Source organism: Amblyomma maculatum, chromosome 2 (genome assembly GCF_055883805.1).
Source record: "Amblyomma maculatum isolate TAMU_Amacu chromosome 2, ASM5588380v1, whole genome shotgun sequence".
Taxonomy (NCBI): domain Eukaryota; kingdom Metazoa; phylum Arthropoda; class Arachnida; order Ixodida; family Ixodidae; genus Amblyomma; species Amblyomma maculatum.
In genome coordinates, this window is record NC_139345.1 from 219,864,969 (window position 1) to 219,876,800 (window position 11,832).

At 47.5% G+C, this 11,832-nt stretch overlaps 1 long non-coding RNA gene across 2 annotated transcripts; it reads right to left on the reverse strand.

The window, feature by feature from the left end:
• Positions 1–1,665: 1,665 nt before the first annotated feature.
• On the reverse strand, positions 1,666–8,047 carry LOC146201320 (uncharacterized). Of its 2 annotated transcripts, none has more exons than XR_014705309.1 (3): positions 7,904–8,047; positions 6,385–6,510; positions 1,666–1,847 (listed from the first exon to the last, which is right to left on the reverse strand). It is a non-coding gene; the product is annotated as an uncharacterized LOC146201320 (long non-coding RNA). The 2 variants fall into 2 exon arrangements; XR_014705308.1 differs by lacking the exon at positions 1,666–1,847 and adding an exon at positions 5,626–5,933.
• Between the last annotated feature and the right edge of the window lie 3,785 nt (positions 8,048–11,832).

The window sequence follows — 11,832 nt, forward strand, 5'->3', positions numbered from 1 at the left end:
CTGTGGAATTCTTCGTCTTTCGTTTCGCGGTCACCTTTCTTGACAGGTAAGCAGGAGCATCGGGCAGGGCAGAAGGCACGGCATCTTTCGTCAATCGTGGGTGAGAACGTGGGAGGCTAACCACGTTGCCTTCTTCCATATATTTGTAATCCCGTTCGATACACTCTTGGTCAAAATGCCGCTCACACACAACGGAGTGTGGCTGTAACCTCTTGTCGGCACGATGAAGAGCAAGCTCCCACCTTTTGAACAGTTCTGGATCCCGCGGCGCCGAAAACAGCGAGACTTTCAGTCCTTTTCTCGATGACTTGTAGCCGGATTTGCAGAAGGGTGCGAAACAAGTTGTGTCCTTTTTGGTCTTCATTCCGATCACTTCTCACAAAAAGCGCAGCGCCTGCTCCGCTACGGCGCTTGCATGTGGACGAGAAAACAGGTAGCTAGTGTCGTCTGTTTATTGTTTCAATGCCAGACCGCGAAAGTCTCAGTTTCAGCTACTATTTTGACTGATAACGCAAGTAATAACTAATGTTTTTAAACAAAAATGAGGTTAACAAAACGCGCGATGCGATTGCGACAAGTAGCAGACGATCCGCCGGTGAGCACCGGGCGGAGAACAGCAGCGCCAGTTTCGTCGTCATGAAGCGGAGGCACGCGGAACTACGCTTTGTGCCCTGCCGGTCGGCACACCTACCCATCTAACCACCGTACAGGCACTATAGTACAGATACCGGGCAGCAGAACCGGCGGAGAGGATTGGATTGGAAAACATTTATTTCGTCGCTCAAGCAGGTCTATGGAGAGACGTACTAGATGGCCGCTAGTCCATGGCTGGCGGCGACCTTATTAGCCCGCTCGATGGCCCGTAGTTGAATCTGCGGGTCCGAGCTGACCAGCACGGCTTCCCACTGCTCGGGAGAAGGGAGCTGTATTAATTCCACCGCAGGTGGATCATTTGCGCAGTTCCAGAGAATATGATCGTATCCCAGACGGCCATAGACGTCCGACGGTCGACCGACGGACGTCCGTTTTCGGACCTTCGGACATCCGACGGAAGTCCGGTTATGTTCGATATACGTACAGCGGACGTCCGTCGGACTATCGTTCGTGGATCCGGATCGCGTCCCACGGACGTCCGACGGGCAGCCGGAGGCGGACATTCGGACGTTTCCCGGAACATGCTTGCAGGGCCCGCTATTCGTGTAAAAACTTGCCAATAACATTCGTGTAAAGCTCAGCAAGCATGTGCCATGGAAATTTCAGTCACATACTAGTGCTCAATGCCTTTGTCGTGAGAGTAAAGCAGACAATAGAATATGCAACAGGTTCAAGTTTCCTGTTGTCTGCTTTACTTTCACACACAAAGCACTGAACAGTAGTGTGCAATTAAAACTTCCATCAAAGAGGCACATATGCTAGCTGAGCTTTACACAAATGCACCATTCCTGAAAACATGCTAAGTGCATAGGCATACCAGCATGCGAAGTTGTAAAAAAAGCATTTTTTTTGCCTTTATTGCAAAAACTGCATGCATAAATAGTCTACACTAAAAAAATATCGATGTTAAGGAATGGCATGGTAAAATGCAGGCCAACTGGAGTATTAAAAATCTACTTGAATAATTTTTTTTAATTATCCTTGGCCGTGACAGCTCTTCCCTTGGGGAGGTGGTGGAGGAAAAGGTATTTATTGAAACCTAATATTTCGGAATTAGCGAGGAGATGATCGAGTTCTCTGTGGGCGGCCTCCGCAGGCCGGGATTCCAGGAGCAGTTACTATCCTGTGCATTTACTCGATCAGCTGTTGCTGGTCTTTCAGGCCTAAGATGGAAAGAGCAGGTTGGGCTCCTCCTGCAATAGAAGGGAAAATGAAATTCACGTTATCTGTGCTGAACTTTGATTACACATCTCCAAGGGCAACTGCCAGTTTCTCTCAATTGCTTTTTCCAGATGGCACTGTACGCATGCATCTCCATTCAGAACTGTCACGTACTATATAGAAAGGTCATATAACTGCAGCAAAACCCATGCAGAATAACAAAAGACACAAACGTAGTTTGACCAGAACCTGGCATTCAGTATTTTAATGTTTTTATGTTGACTCTTTGAACATGCCACTCTGACCAAACATGGCATGTTATGCTTGCTGCTATGCGCCCTCAGCAATGCCCAAGTCATGGAGTGCACATGCAGAGAAACTAAGCATAAAGGATGCTGTATATGAACATAAAGCACAGCCAGAGCATTGCAGTATTACACAGGTACGCATTGGCGGCAGAAACCTGCATTTTGAGCGGTTTAACAGGCAGATTTCTAAAGTCATTGTTCCTGCTCTAAAAAGAAGTGATCAATAATAACATCATTTAAAATTGTTACCTTTTTGTTCTGTAAACTGCACATTTCGCTGGTTTCCACGTACCCTCTACTGAAGACATTCCCTGGGCGTGTCGGGGGTATATCGACATCAACATCTAGGCTACAAGCGTCTAGAAAGCGTCTCCATAGAGCAGCTGCGACGAAGTAACTTATCTGATAACATGCAAGCTGCTGCAGCAGAATAAAGATAGACATTTGACATGTGGCTAAAGCCCAATGTGGAAGCATAGCCCGCCGCAGTGATTGCACAGTGTTCATGCTTCTACAAGAGTTAAAAGTAAAGTTCTTTGTTTACCCACAGCGCTATATGTGACATTACAATAGCAAGGCTTATAGTTACACAAAACACAAAAAGCTGACAACCACAAGCTCCTGATGTATTACCGGCAGCATGCAGCATGGATGTTAGTTACTGAAATATGGTTGCATAATTCTGGCAACCAGCTGTGCATGTATGTCATGGATTTCTCAACTACGCACAACAAATTACAAAAAAAAAAATGGTATTTATAAATGCAGCCAGCTGCTCACAAGAAACACTGTAGCTTTTTTATGGGGAAGGTAGTGGGCGCCAAAGAAACTGCCCCTGTAAAGGCACCTAATTTGCCCCTATGTAATATCGGGGACAAGTGTGTGGACTACACAAACTGCAATCAAAGCACATAACTTTCACATCGACCAGGAAACTCGGACCATACTTGTCGATGCGAAAGTTGAACGTTAGTTCTTTCATGTGTGCAAGAGAAATAAGGTCACAATTCGTTTACATCGCGATTCTAGTCCAAAATCTACAGACATACTGTCCAGACTTTCGCCCCCGCAGTATAAGCCACCACTTGGGTAAGAGATTAGTAAAAGAAGTGTATAAAAGACATTAGTGCTGTTGGACAGCCATAGCTATAAAAATGGCATTGACATTGGAGTACTACCTTAAGGCGGGGCCTAGGGCATTACAAAAGCAAGAGTCAGTGTCCGCTGGTCCTCATTTGAACGAACAAAAAGAGGGGGGGGGGGAAGAAATCTACCTCAATTACATGTTTTGAGTGACACCAAGCCGCAGTTAGTATTAAACATATCACACAGTTTTGTGGAGGATTTGGGAGCGCTTTGCAGCTTTCTTACAGGATTGGACAAAAGAGCTCACCATCTTCAGAAAGGCACGTTATATAGAAATGAAAATAGTGAATTTACTGCATCTGGCCACAACAACTTGCACACGGAGAGGAAGATGAACTGAAAATTTTATACATGAATGTACATATTTACAACAGGTGAAACAATGACCATGATCTATGCCGAAGAGTAAAGAGATCAAAATCTAGCTCAGAACGAGTTCTCCAGGCCGCGGGGCCGTTTCATTAACTTCGGGACTCCGCCCACATTTCTTCTCCCCGATGACAACGAACTCACACATGACTGGCTAACAAACATTTTGGCATGTCTTTCCACTTTCATCAGTTCTTCACCCTCTCCCTAATACAAGCAATGCAAAAGGGACAACAAATTCGTTTCACAACAAATGGAATTTAGAGAATGGACCTCGAAATGATTGGCTCACTAGGTCACATGCCAAACTCTCTCCCCTAGGAAAAAAAAAAAAAAAAAAAAAATTAGAACCCATCAAAACGATGTCCCACGTGCGCAACCATTGCCCAAAGCTTGCATCCTTGGCGGATCCTTTTACAGGGCAATTATTGCAATTATTGGCGTCCGAGTCAGCACCATTGCGGACCACATCAGAAGAGTCAACCCACATCCTCCCGCTCCGCATCATACCGTCACTGTTACACACTTGCCCTTTTTCAACGCCGCTATCTCCCACCATTGTTGACATCCAGGGTTGGAATCCTCAACGAGACCCCACTCAGCGCGCCTGCACTGAATAATTGTCACTTTTATGGGCTCCCCAACAAGAGGGCCTTACAACCTGACAGTGTTTTTTCTTTGAACGATAAGCAGTTCTTCCAAAAGAGGTGCTCGTTTCAAAGCTGTGCTGCCTCCGGGTGATGGGTCCAGTCAGCGTACTAAGGACCCCTTAGTACGCTTAGTACTAAGGACCCCTTAGTTGTATACTGTTCGTAAAGCTCCTTAAATAAAAATGAGCCCCCTACATGACACAGCAAGGAGAACAAACTGCCTGTCCCCGCGTCTTCGAGTGCGACAGCAAAGTCCTCGGAAGAGGGGACTCCTTTCCCTCTCTGCCTACGTTTCCGTTAAGCACTGTAGCTGCCTCTCTGTGCGCGTCTCTCCGCCTCCTGTCCGAGGGCAAGTGGGAGACGGCCGCAGCTGGGCATTGAACAGGTGACCCAAAAAGAGCAGACTAATAATGGTGCCTAGCATACCCACCGATCCCTTACAGAAATCATTAAAGAAATGAAAGCAACACATCAGATAACGCTACAATGTTTCTAAGTGCAAAGTCGACAACTCCAAGTCATATAAATATATGTACATCTCCACACATTAACTAGACAGAAACAGTGCAGAGTAAACTAATAATTCAGTGTCTAGCAACACTATTAAAAGCGGATAAAGGCCACGGGGGGCTACGATTATTAGTACCGTTTTGCCTTTAAACTACAATAACATACTTGTTGCAAGCTTAAAATCAAAGATTCACACCTGTCCCACCCACAGCAATGGAACACACATCTGACTCAAGTCTGCAGAGAAAGAGCAAGCTAGACTATTGCAGACGCACCCTTGGTTATTTTTCTGGCATTTCTGAGGGTGAAGAATCTGACTTGTCAGTAGCATGTATATGAATAAGAATCCTATGACAGTAAATGCTTCAGATTTTCTGGAGTGGCTTTTCTTTGCTGACCGCATATGAGGTGAGCTATAATTTATCCAACTTGGCCTAGGTTTATTCTATGAATAACAAAGCTATAGCAGGTACACAGTCATCCACTCAGGCTGAACATGCGAGTGCGTGGCATGCACTTTTTGAGATGCCACTGCATCCATCGCAGCTGCACACCGTAGCGAAGAGGCAGACAGCGTGAAGTACCAGCCTCTAGTCCCTCTACCACTACTGGGGTCCCAAACTAGGGACCCCTTGTTTTTGTCAGGACAGGCCCCCTCAGGGTCAGCTAGTGAGTAACCTCCTGTATTTGTATCTGATGGCAATGTTTTCCACCACCACCCACAATACGCAGCTGCGCATCATAGCAGATGTGAAGCAACAGCTCCTGGTCCTTCTATGCATAAGCCACTTTGCCTTGATGCATGCCTGCGCACCTAAAGAGGCAGACGACATGACGCAGCAGCTCATGGTACCTTTACACATGAGCCCCCCATTGTACTTCGATACGCACCATAGCAAACATACACACTACGCCACACAGCTGCTCCTGGTCCCTCTATGCATAAGCCATTTTGCCTCAATACGCACCTGCGTACCTGAGCGAAGAGGCAGACGTGAAGCTGCAGCTCCTGGGCCCTCCATGCACAAGCCACTTAGCATCAATGCACGGCTGTGCACTGTAGTAAAGAGGCGAAGGACGTTAAGCAGCAGCTCCTGGTCCCTCTACACATCAGCCATTTTGCCTCGATGCGCATCTGCACACCGTAACAAACAGCCAGATGTGACAAAGAAGCTCCTGGTTTCTCTACACATAAACCACTTTGCCTCAATGCACGTCTGCACACCGGAGCAAAGAGGCAGATGACGTGAAGCTGGAGCGGCTGGTCCCTCTACGCACAAGCCACTTAGCCTTGATGCATGGCTGTGACGGATGCATTGCTATTTTGCAAACTGCATGCCACACATTCCCATTCAAGCTAAGAGTGGACGACTGTGTCCAATGACAAAAAGTAACATGGTGGACAATGTAAAAAGAATTTGCTGCATAGGGTTTGTTGAAACCAGTTCTACATCCTACATGTAAACAAGCTAAAACCTTAATGTCGAAGGGATGTCCTGTGTGTTTAAAATCATCACGCTCAAACAACTTCAACACTGACAATCATGATTCAATATTAATAATATAGATAATGATACAATACTCACTTTTAGCCATACCAAAGAAATGAGAATGCAAAGGGATGTTGCTGTTTTTTCCCCGTGGATGACAGTTTTCCATGTTCAAAGTGCTGCTTCCTGTTGGCCTACGAAATCGGCTACAGCAAATGGCATCTGAAAAATTTTTGGAAGCCTCATGCTAGTCTTCAACGAGAAAAGCATTGCCATACAGAAGCAGAACACAAATACTTTTACAACACACTAAAAGCACCAACTGCGGTGCTGTTTTTAGGATGACTAGGTAGAGGTTTTGCTCTAGCAAGCCAAATGTTAGCCTTCAATAAGGAAAGCATTCCCATACAGAAACAGAACACAAGAACTTTTACAACACATTAAAAGCATCAATTGCACAAATGCTTGTAAGATGACCAGGTACAGGTTTCTGCTATAGCCCACATCATGTGACCAGCGGTTATCAGAAGCCTTGTATGTGAGCATGATGCCCTAGATTCAATTTACGGCTACCACTGTATTAACAAGCATGGGTTTAAAGCTACTTTAATATGATAATCTAAGAACATGGTAAGAACTTTCAGTGCGAGACATAAGCTCAGTATCATGCACTATAAGGTGCTGCATGGCTCTAGTGTAGCTTTGGCATTATCTCGCTGTCAATATTGCAGCGAAGTTCTGAGGAGCCTTTGAATATCTGTAAGGACAAAGCAACAACAATTTTGTTTTCATCTCATTTTTGCTGAACTGCTGTTTTTTTTTTTTTTTTTTTTTTTTTTTTTTTTTTTTTTTTTTTTTTTGAGCCCGCGGCTTGCATGGGTATGCCTGTTTTGCATAAAAGAAGGCGTTGCAGGCACCAGAGCTCACAGCCCAACTGTATCGCGGCGGCGGTATGTTAAATTCGTGCCAGAACAGCGCAGAACAACGGGTCAAGAAAAAGACAAGTGCTGACTTTTTTTTTTCTCTAATCTCCTTGTCCGGTTGTTCTGCGCGGTTCGGTCCCACATGCATAACCAACATGCGCAAGGTGCTGTCCTGGTTTGTCAAAGCTGAAGGAGAGTACTAAACATTTAGTTATTTAGTACCTACAGCCGTTCCTTCTAGAAACTGTAGTTGCCGTAAAGCTCGAGAGAGAAAGATCAGCGGCTGTCCATTAAAAAAAAAAAAAAAAAAAAAAACTGGCGACGTTTTCACAAGTGTAAGCATGTCGCACGATAGGCTCGAGGAGTGCAAAAGTTTTCTCGTATAGTTTTTACAACTCAGCACATTGCGCATGGTTAACAAATTAACTCCTTTAAAGTTCGGGCAGGCACTCCTTTATCAGAGACAGAGAAGTTGCGCGGCTTACTGGCGCAGTGTCCAGTAATGCCGAAAAGATGGCCCTCAGACTTGAGGCTGCACTTTAGTTAGTCGGCGCGGTGCCATCCTGTCAGTCTCGCCTAAAACACTCGACCGTTCGGCTGCTGTACAGAGCTGTTTCCTTACCCAAAAGCTCACCACTATCGGTGCATCGAAAAGTTCCACTAAAGAAACAAAAGTTCGGTGAAATACTTACTTTGGAATCGGCGGGTGAACAAAGTGTGCCAGCCGCACCAAGCCACAGCAAAAACAATGCTAGCAGTGCATTACAGCCGTAGGTATTTGTAACTGCGCAGAAAGCAGAACACGGAAACGTGAAGCCATCTTCCATGACTAAACTTCAACTTGTCAGGTGGATTGGATTGGCTCATTTCGGATTTTTTTGAGGATAGGTTCGGTTTCGTTCTTTTTGAGCTTGCTGCTTGCTGCGTCTATTCAGCCACTGATTAAAATTTCACCGAAGCATCATGATAGAAACATGTTTAATGGTCATTTAACTTTTAATCAAAAATTTTTGATGGAAGAATTCAACGATGAAACATGCGGAAAATAAAAAAAACTGTTTAATGGAAACGCTTTCTATCGCATCGATTCGCTCTGGCATCATATAATGCAGACTTGACGGCATTACTGATTTATACGCAGTTCAGACGAGCACGACGACTACAAACTATATCATAGCTGTGTAAAAGCAAATCCAGTGGCGGACGTACGGCGGCTGTCCGCTGGGCGAACGGATTCGACCATCCGCTTTCGTACGTACGCCGGAATTCCGGCGGACGTCCGAAATCGGCCGCCGAGTTGCGGCCGAGTTCGGTTGTCCGTCGGACGTCAGTGGCCGTCTGGGATATATGTCGCTCTTTCGCCGTATTTACTGCAGGATGGATATTGTACTGGCCTGGGTACATCAGGGCTAGCACCGCCGGATTTAGGAGAGAGCGTGTTTGTAGTCGGCGCCAGGTATAACTTCTTGTGCCTTTGTTAAAGACTTGTGGTGGGGGGGGGGGGGGGGGGGGCGGATATGTGCGCCTTTCCAGCCTGAAATGATGGGTAATGTCATGAAAAGAAATTAACCCATCCTTCGTGAAATTCGAGTCGGAGGGCGCGCTCACTGCCCGGTCGACGAAACCTCGGGCTTGCGCGTGAGCCGCCTCGTTCCCCGGATTAGACGAGTGGGCCGGGACCCAGATTAGTTCAATTTCCCTAACCAGAGTAGGGGTGCTTTGGAGGACGCGGAGGGAGGTAGACGTGATGCGACCCCTCGCGAAATTGCGAATGGCTGTTTTAGAATCACTGAATATATAATATATCGGCGGACGTGTTTGCAATAGCTAAGGCTATGGCCGCTTCCTCCGCCGTCTCGGAGGAGGTGGATGCGATTGATGCGGCCGCCAACTGGGAACCGTTCCCATTCACAGCGGCCAGTGCGAACGCTTGTATCTGGGTGTGCCGATATTCCGCCGCGTCCACGTATGCTGCATTGACGTGTCGGCCGTACTTGGCATGTAGGGCGCGAGCCCATCGCCATGCGTCGGCCTTCGTGGTGCGCGGGGTGCATATTCTTGGGCAAGGGTTTAATGAATAGAGCTGTCCTAATGTGTGTAGGTAAGTGTGTTTTCGCGTCCTTCTCTGGAAGTTGTTCGCACATGTGTAGTCTGTACAGGATGGACCTTCCCGCGTTCGTGCGAGTGAGTCGTCCGAGCTGGGAGACAAGGTGTGCCTCGCACAGCTCCGAAAGTGTGTTGTGAACCCCAGGGGCCACTAACCTTTCCGTAGACGTGCTGTGCGGGAGCCCAAGGGCAGCCTTGTAGGCCTGTCGGATGCTCTCGACCTTCATTCTTTCCGCGAATTGCAGTTTCAGGTACGGGAGAGAGTAGACAATTTTGCTCAGTACGAAAGCCTGGACTAATCGACAGAGATCTTTTTCTTTCATTCCTTTTGTTTTGTTGGCGATTCGTCTGATAAGTCGTACAGTCTGATTCACCGTGGCAGTGAGTCTGTTGATTGTTTCGGTGTTTTTGCGATTGTTTTGTATGTACATGCCCAGTATGCGCATGGTTTGAACCTCCCTGACCGGTTGGCCTCTCAAACATACGTTCAGGGCGATCGGGGGGGAGGAGGGGGCTGGTTTGCATTTCTTCCTCGCGGCTTGGCCCTGAAAACCAGCAGTTCTGATTTTGCGTGCGAGCATTCAAGGCCCGCTCCCGACGCGTAGGTTTCGATTATGTCGACTGCCTGCTGCAGCGTAACCTCTATTTGGCCGTCATTCCCCGTGGTAACCCACAGGTTGATGTCGTCCGCGTAGAAGGTGTGCTGCAGCCCCGGCAGGGCAGCGAGCTTGGGGGGAAGTGTAATGAGTGCAAGATTAAATAGGAAAGGCGAGAGCACCGAGCCTTGTGGTGTGCCCCGGCTTCGATGGTATCTGATTTAAGGCTACCTAGAGTGAGCTCTGCTGTCCGCTCTGATAGGAATGATCGGACATAATTAAATATCCGTTCACCAGGGTCCAATTGAGAGAGATTCGTGAGGATTGTCTCATGTGAGACGTTGTCGAAGGCTCTGCTCAGGTCTAGCCCGAGTACCGCCTTCGTCCCAGTTCCACATGGAGGGTCCAGCACATCCATCTTAAGCTGTAGCATCACGTCCTGCGTGGACAAGTTTGCCCTAAAGCCAATCATTGTTGGAGGAAGTAAGTCGCGGCCTTCCGCGTAATTTTGCAGTCGATTAAGGATGACATGTTCCATTAGCTTTCCGATGCAAGACGTGAGGGAGATGGGGCGCAAATTTTCCATCGAGAGTTTCTTGCCTGGTTTTGGGATGAAGGTGACCCGCGCGTGCCCATTCCTGAGGGATCTCGCCTTTCCTCCAGTAGGTGTACATTAGTTACGTCAGGGCCGCGACAGACGTGTGGTCTAGGTTTCGGAGCGTTTTGTTTGACACCCCGTCAGGTCCCGCCGCGGTGGTGGTACGGAGCTGGCTGAGAGCAAACCAGACCTCGGCATCTGCTATGTCGGCGTCCAGGGTGTCGTTGGGGAGACCCTCATACGCGGGTAGAGGGTCTGTGTGGGATGTGCTCAGGTAGCGTGTTCGCAGTTCGGCAAGTAGCTCAGCGTCCGTACCCTGGTACTGGTGAATTAATTTCGTGAGTCGGTCTCGCTGTGTGCATTTTGTTTGTGTGGGGTCGAGCAAGTGTCGGAGGAAGAACCATGTCTTTTTGTTTCCAAGCTGCCCGTTCATATTATCACAGATTTGGCCCCATTGTTTTCCTGCAGCTCTACAGTGTACGTTTCGATATGGCGCTCGAGTTGCTCTATACGCTTGCGTAGATTTCTATTGTGTCTCTGTCTCTTCCAACGTTTTAGTAGGCTGGCATGCGCTTCCCACATGTGGAGGAGTTTGGAGTCAGTCGTCTGGTGTGGCTCCTCAGTCGGCGTCTCGACCGTGGTGGTCTTGACGTCCTCTTTAAGTGCAGCAATCCACTCCGTTAGGTTGTTTATCTGACTGGGGGCAGTTTGCTCTCGTAAGCGTCTGAAGCTATCCCAATCGGTGATGCGTGTGCGCATGTGGTGCAGTTTGTGAAATGAATTTTGTGTCAAATGTTGTAACTATTATGTAATGATCGCTCCCTAGTGTGTTTCTGGTGTTGGACCAGCAGGTGTCGCTAATGTTTTTGGTTAGTGTGAGATCGGGCGAGGTATCTGCGCTAATGCTGTTGCCAACCCGCGTGATTTCTTGGGGATCGTTAAGAATTGTGAGGCCCAGGTTCTGGATAGACTGCCACAGCTTTGTACCCTTGGGGTTGTTCTTCCGATAACCCCAAGCCGAATGGTGGGCATTAAAATCGCCCACCACAAGGAGCTGCATTCCTGCGGCGAGTCGAGTTGCTTTACACAGTTGGTCGGGAATTCCTGACGCTCTGTCTTTCGGTGGACTGCATAGCAAGGGGGAAAACAGCGCAAGCTAAACACGGACAAAAAGGGAGGACGAGACACACACAGCGCTGACTTACAACTGAAGGTTTATTTCAGACACGTCGGTAAATATACAGTAGCATCAAGGGAAACAACAGCAACCTGGTTGGGAACAGTCATCGCTATCAGAAAACATACAGGTAAACACAGATCA